Source organism: Leucoraja erinacea, chromosome 8, assembly GCF_028641065.1.
Source record: "Leucoraja erinacea ecotype New England chromosome 8, Leri_hhj_1, whole genome shotgun sequence".
Classification (NCBI taxonomy): Eukaryota; Metazoa; Chordata; class Chondrichthyes; order Rajiformes; family Rajidae; genus Leucoraja; species Leucoraja erinaceus.
In genome coordinates, this window is record NC_073384.1 from 52,943,092 (window position 1) to 52,951,246 (window position 8,155).

Sequence of the window (8,155 nt, forward strand, 5' to 3'; positions counted from 1 at the left end):
AACTGAAATTTGGCCCTCAGTAGCAACAATTTTGCTTTTTCCTAAACTTCATGCAATTCCCCTCCACAGACCTGCTTCATAAAACGAGAGCTTACTATCGTTCGTTTTCTATTCCAGATTCCAGCATCTGCAATCTGGAGAACATTCTTTTTCAACCTTTCTCACAGCAAAACATTATTAGTACTGAAGTAAAAAATTCTAAGGTTCTCATTATTTCCCTGAAAATGTGTAACATCTGTGTGATAAAATGTGTAATTCGCGACTCCTGGGAATGGAATGCTTCAACGTGATGAAGGAGCTTTGAGAAGGTAATTTGTAATGAGCCCAGGATAAATGATGAAAGGCCCATGTTCCCTGCAAATCTGCTCCTCTGTAAGCACCACTGTGGATTCTATAATACTGTCCCAATCAGAGTGATCATTCCCTTCCTGTTTTTTTCCAAGTATACTCTCTCTATGCACTCTAGATATGTCCTCTCTCATCAAAAAGGAAAACCCCCTCTTCTCTAACCTGTACTTCTATCACACCTGTAGCATCTGTACCGTGGAACGTTGAGCTGCCAGTCCTGACTTTGTTCCAATAGTGCTTCTGTTATGGCTGTAACATCTCAATCTGGTGTTAACAGGCAGCTCCTTCCTTGTGGAGCTGGTGACAGGATACATGAGCAAGTCCATTGTTCTGATCTCGGACTCCTTCAGCATGCTGTCTGAGCTGATCTCTCTTATAAGCATCACGTTGACGGTGACTTATACACAGAAACTCCAGAAGAGGGCAGGCATGTTGGGAGCATTTTCTTGGTGAATGCATTGACTCAAAAGTGATACATTGAAAGTACTTCTTATTCACATTCAGGCTATACTGTAGGTGAAGAACTCCAGGTATATTTGCTCGGCAAAGATTAATTCATCAAGCAAACATTCATCTAATGTGAGAGCAGGACACTATAAGAATTGTATGTTAACATATTAGGGCTGATATTTTATTTTAAAAAGGGATGTTTTATTTTTGCAATTGAAAATAATTGTAATTGGAAATTGGGACTTTAACATAAATAATTTCAATTTCATTAGTATTCTGATTAGTACAGAGTAAATCATTCACGTTTTGTATACATAGAGAATTCTCCCACACACTGGTCAGGAATTTATTAACACAGTGGCACAGCTGGTAGAGCTGCTGCCTCACTGTGTCAAGAGTATTTGGTTTGATCCTGACCTCGGTTATGTGTGTGTGTGAAGTTTGCGTGTTCCCACTGTGACGACATGGATTTCTTCCAGGTGCTCCAGCTTTCTCCCACATCCCAAAGATTGTGTGGGTGTGTAGGTTAATTGGCCTGTGAAAAGCTGTTAAATGGGGATTCTATGCATAGGTAGAAATTTTTTTTTTTGATCATACTACTATTTCAAGAGCAATGTTATTTTCAAGTGTTTCTAATGCAACAATTTACTGTCTGTGGTATACAAATTGAGTGCATGTTTACCTAACTAATAAACATGAAAGTACTTAAACTAATTCAGTGTCTCTAAATTTATTTAGTGAACTATTGAATTTTACTTCGGAGTCACGTGAGTGACTATGTGAAGAACCCCACCAGGACGCATGCGTGTCATATCGCTACACGCACTGCAACGAGTCACAGCAGGGGGAAAGACGTTCCCTTAGCGGCAAAATTTGAAAGCCGGGAACAGCAGGCAAGGAGATTCTGCGTTCCTTCCACTTACCTTTTAGGTGGAGACATGGTCCGGATCCACGAAGACTGCGGGAAAGCTGGTGGGGGAGAACCGCGGAGTTGCGGGCAGCCGGCAGCAGCAACCAAAGGCATGCTAATCTCCCGGAATGGGAACAGCTGTGCCCGACTTCGCTCCCGACTTCGCTCCCGCGCCGGCCCCGGCCGGTCGGGAGAGGTAAGCAACTAACAGAGTCGTTGACTCCGAGGAGTCCGACTCTGAATAGCCGCGAGCGACCAGTGCCCGTGTGCATGGGGGTCGGTTTGAGCGGCTTTAGGAGCAGCCACGAGCGGCCGGTGCCCATGCGCACGGGAGCCGGTTTGAGCGGCTGGGAGCGGGTAACGAAGCAGCCGCGAGCGGCCAGTGCCCGTGTGCATGGGGGTCGGTTGAGCGGCTGCAGGAGAAACAAAGCAGCCGCGAGCGGCCAGTGCCCATGAGCACGGGAGCCGGTTGGAGCGGCTGCAGGATGGGTCAACAGCAGCCGGGAGTGGCATATGCCCGAGAGCATAAGAGCCAGTTGGAAAGGCTGCTGGAGGAAATACCCCAAAGTGGCAGGCACCGGGAGATGGAGGCTAGCCACAGTGGGCAGTTAGTAAGCCCCACAGCAGTACCTCGTGTAGGGCTGCACAGTGTTTCTCCCTCATCGGAGGGGAACACCGAGGGTCAATCCTGGGCTGACTGCAGGAGCTGGAGCAGGAGAGGCTTCAGGAGCAGCCGCGACGGCCAGTGCCCGTGAGCATTGGAGCCGGGTGGAGTGGCTTCAGGAACTGGAGCAGGAGCGGCCTCAGGAGTAGCGGCTTCAGGAGCAGCTGCGACGGCCAGTGACCATGTGCATTGGAGCCAGTGCCCGAGAGCATTGGAGCGAGCTGGAGCGGCTGTTGGAGCAGATAAGTGGCAGGCTCCGGGAGATGGAGACTAGTCACAGGGGGCAGCTGGTAAGTCCTACAGCAGTACCTCTTGTAGGGCTGCACAGTGATTCTCCCTCATCAGAGCGGAGTATAGGGGGTCCATTCTGGGCTGAACCTGAACAGGGGTGCAGAACATACCCCTAGTGCACATGGGGTGCAGAAAACCTATTGGAAGACACTTACCATCAGGGAACTGCAAAACACTGAATGTTCCCAGTATTAACCAGTGTATTTGAAAACATGACAGGGCCAGGGACTTGAAACGAAAGAAAGTTCCAAAAGTCCTAACAGCGGGTATTACGGGTTTCGCCCGCACAATAAACAAAAAAGACATGACACTAGATCACCAGGATGTACTGGCCTTATTTTGCTAACTACCAATACGAGTAAACAGCATTAGGAAGAAGTACCATCCAACCGGCTTTAGACCTTAATTTGCAGGCCTATGCAGATCTGGAACCTCCATACAACCAATATTAAAATTTGGAGGCAACTTATCTAAACAGGTAAAGACCTTGACATAGAGGGAAACCCTGGGGGCTCATTAAGCAACGTTTAAAATCTACTTCCTGGGGAATGCGCTAACCCTCAACACACACCCAACTACAGATCCAGACACCGGCACCTCAACGTCCACGGAGGATGCCCAAAAAGTAACAAATCTACTTATAGTAACCATGGAGGAAGAAGTATAGGGTTATACCATAGAATTATTCAAAACATAATCCTCCAGTTCAGCATGCACCGAACTGAATGTTCATGCTTACAGGCAAAGAAAAAATCAAAAGCGCATGCTGAACTACAGTGCCCAAATAAAAAAGTAATCGAGGACATCCAACCCGAATCACAGGAATCTGTGTCCAAAAATCTTTATCATAAAATAGACGGTGGTTGCCACGTCATCATAGATTTGACTAATTCGAATACTTTCGTACTTTATATTCATTACTAGATGGGAACCTTTGTTACTGCAAAGGGATTGATCCTAGGGTACTACATGGCAAGCATCGTATTAAAAAAAAATGCTTACTATACAGTACCCATTAGAGGTGACCACAGATGTATTTAACACAATGGATCATCTGCGGTTTCACTCTTAACTCAGCTCACATGTCAGTGACTTTGCCGTAAGAAAAGGTTACAGCCTTAATGGAGGCTTGCAGTAAACTAAACCATCCATCAGACTGGTAGTAGAATAATTGGCATTATAGTGGCTGTGTTCCAGCCACATAAATCGGACCTTTACATTAGCAAATTACTGAGCGCAAACATGCGTGCACTCAAAAATTATGAGGGTCATTCTGACAGACCAAAGAAGCTACCAACAGAGGCCACAATGGTACTAAAAATGGTGGAAACATAACATTAGGCATTGTTCCTATCCAAACATTAACAGCTACCCGTCTATGGACCTACATACTGATGGGCACTTGGATGGGATGCTACCAATTCCATCTCCAGCTGTGGGGGAGATGGAATGCACAAGGGGCATCATTACATACGCTGGGCATAAATACCTGGGAAGTTGAGTGCATTCCATGGCTTTAAGTCATATTGTTCTGGGTTATATCACCAGTATGTTAGACTACTAATTGACTACACCACCGTGGTAGCATATGTCAACCATATGGGTGGAAACATATCGACATCATGTGACTATCTGGCCAACACAATTTGGCAATAGTGTATCCAGAAAGATATTAGGATATCAGCTACCAACTTACTAGGTAAACTGAATTTAGTGGCAGACAACAGGTCACGCTAAGTCTATGAAAACACTGTATGGATGTTGGATAAAAAATGTATTGCTGGAATTACAGCACGGTATGGAACACCAGATAACGACCTATTCACATCCATGCTCTCACCAGTTATCGAATTAGGTTCTTGGGAACCAGAACCTGGGGCAGTGGCTACAGATGCTTTTCGCTGCATTGGGGGATTATTTATGCATTCCCTCCTTCTGCCTCATCAGTCGGGTATTTAGGAATAAACAGTAGACTCCGCGTCTGGTATTTTGATAGTACCCGATTGGCCTACTCAACCATCGGTCCTGGTGATATCGACATGGTTTTAGAACCATGCATCACCATCCATCTTAGACCTAATTTACTGGTTCTTCCCGCAACAAGGGGAGTTACCCATGTCATAATTATATAAACCTATTAATTTATAGAGTTGAAAGCACCTCTACTACACCTGGGACTGACGGACCGAACAGTGGAATTATTTCAGCGGCCCACAGACAGTCCACGAAAAACTCAGTACTTGGTGTCAGCAAGAAATGGGAAGTACTGTCACAACAATAAACATCACCCACAGATCTATGAACATCCCGTCTGTTCTAGAATTCCTGGCAAGCCTCCATTACGATGAGAGGCTCAGTTATAGTGCCATCAACTGTGCCAGAAGTGCTCTGTCAACATACCTGGCACAAGGAACAGAGCGGCATTCTGTTGGGACGCACCCTGGTAACCAAACTCATGAGGGGCATTTTAATATTAATCCCCCAAGAGCCAGGTACTCCCAAATATGGGATGTGAGCATTGTACTGACCATGTTAAGAAACTGGTCTCCAGCTACAGCTCTGTCACTACAGAAACTGACTATGAAAACAGTCATGCTGATGGCCTTGGTTACGGCACAAAGGGTCCAGTCACTACAGAAACTAAGGTTGGACAACATGACTATTTCATCTGGAAATTTAACTTTTCACATCAATGAAATAGTCAAACAGAACAGACAGGGGTCAGCAGGCCTAAAAACAGAATTCAGGGCCTACCCGACAGATGGTCATCTCTGTATTGCAACACACTTACTATTATATATGGAGTATACTAAGATCATCAGAGGGAAAGAAATGTCACTTTAATCAGCTACAAACAGCCACTCAAAACAGTGACTGTCCCAACCATCTCTACATGGCTAAAACAGGTCCTAAAAAAGGCTGGAGCAGACACTAGCATTTTTAAAAAATCTCACTCCACCAGGGCTGCAGCTACTTCCGTAGCTATGAAGTTGGACGTTCCTATGGACCAAATCCTCAAGACAGCAGGATGGTCAACGGAGGAAACTTTCCTACAACTTTATAACAATCCAGTCATTGAACCTGGAACATTTGCAGAAACAAATTTAAGTTCTGTAATATAATTTACCCCATAAATAGGGGCAATAATTGGTGTTAATATTTTTACCGTTGGGTTTCAATATCGTATTGATGTCTAATGATGTTAACTCTATTCTCCCCAAAATCAAGGCAGATGTGATGCATGGACTCGTTCCACGGCATGAAATCACAGAGCTTTAAAATCTTCACGTAGTCACTCACGTGACTCCGAAGTAAAATAGTAAGATTAAACGAGAACTTACCAGTTTGAAGTTTGATCTTTATTTTATGAGGAGTAACATTGAGGGAATACGTGCCCTCCGCTCCCACCCTTGATCATATCCTGAACTGGTATCTCTTCTCTAATCTTACTATGTTTAGTCATTACAGTTATCTGTGATTTCACACCGCTGCTTTGAAGAATGACACGCATGCGTCCTGGCGGGGTTCTTCACGTATTCCCTCAACGTTACTCCTCATAAAATAAAGATCAAACTTCAAACTGGTAAGTTCTCGTTTAATCTTACTATTTCCTGTACTATTAGCCTTAGGAGGTAATGTCTAATTTTCACTGAAATATTTTTGTAATTGAGCTTTGGTATATTATATATAGATACTAAAATATATCTAACCTAGTAAAAGTGTTCCTAATTGAAGACCAAATTGACATGTACACCACAGGGTGGGATATATTTGATACAACTGCATGGTGTATCTCAAGTAGATTATCTCTGAGCCTAAATAACACGAGGTATATGTTAATTTCAAAGACAGCTCTTTAAAATTTGCTGAATCAATATTTTAAATGATTAAGAAACTGGGTGGCTGAGAAACAGAATTTTAATTTTGAATATTCAAGTTACATCAGAAAACAGTGGAAACTTCTCCAGTGTGTGACCAGGATTATCCATGATCGAAAAATCCATTGCCAATCTATTTTGCATTGTCATCTGGACAGTGCTATGAAAATGTCTCTGAATAAATGTCTGCATCTCCAAGAATAAAAGGGAGAGCTGTTATATTCCGGACGGCAGAATGAAGAACTAAACTTACACACTGGTTGCCTGGATCATGAGAGAGAGAGATCCACGGCATCAAGTCACAGAGCTTTTAAAATTACGTAATCGCCACGGCTACAGTTCACAAGGCAGAAGTAAACGAACTGTGAACATCGGAGGAAGACACACCCCTGAGAACTCCCAAACTCCAGGATGACATATATATTACCCAGCATTCCCTGCTTATATTGAATACCAACTTAATAACATACACATGAATATGTATGAATGCATTACATTGCTCTCTTTGTTTTAAGTATTTAATCTAAGTACACGGTTACAATTTTGTTGTTGTGGTACTTGATTTAAACCTGTATTTATTTTACTAAGAAAATAATTTAGCTTATGGATATACATTTTTTTTTTTTTTCTGCTGAAAATGATTAACTGTGTAACAAAAGTTTCACTGTACCTAACTCCATTTAAGTTGACAGTAGACACAAAATTCTGGAGTAACTCAACGGGACAGGCAGCATCTCTGGAGCGAGGGAATGGGTGACGTTTCGCATTGAAGCGGAAATAGAGTTCGGGGTTAGGGCCAGTGTTGGCCTGGAACAGGGATTGTTCGACGTGGCAGAAATAGAGGTTGAGGATAGGGCAAGTGTACGCCTGGAACAAGTATGCGGAGATGGTGTTCGGGGATAGGGAGCAGAGATAGGGTTCAGGGATAGGGATAGGGTTGCACAGTTGTACAACTAAGTTGTACGGTTAGCATGTGAAATGTGTTTGGAGAATACATTTATATTGGTTTTGAAATAGGTTAATTGAAACACACGATAATAACCATTTCTAGTAGAACAGATAAATATAATAATAGCAGCTTCATGCTTCATTGGTCTCATTTTATTCAGTGTAGATATACAAAGTTTTTGGCAAATCTTTGTCCAAGCTTGTGATGAAAATTTGTGACCTCACTGAACGTTTGTTATCAGGGATATTATTTTCATACTATGTATCCCATGAGGTAAGCATTACATGTTTGTTGCAGGTTCCTCCCTTGCTCTTTCTCAGTTTGTATACATGGTTCCACGAGGGTTTCAACAGTTTCTATAGTCTTTTCAGCTATTCTCCATTTTAAATGTTCCAGCTGGATATACCAAACCAAATCAACTTAAATATTCAGGACACTAATGTTTTAAGCAACATTGAAGGATTCACCAAGTTTTGGACAATTTGTTCACAGGGACCTCTGAGTTAGAAAATAGTAATGTTGCTTAAAACATTAGTGTCCTGAATATTTAAGTTGATTTGTTTCTCTCTCTATTTAATTTCGAGAATTTCAATTTCAAGAATTCTACTAGTCCAGTCAATAACTGGACAGTTCTTGCTTACAGGAAGTCAGTAAACACATCACTA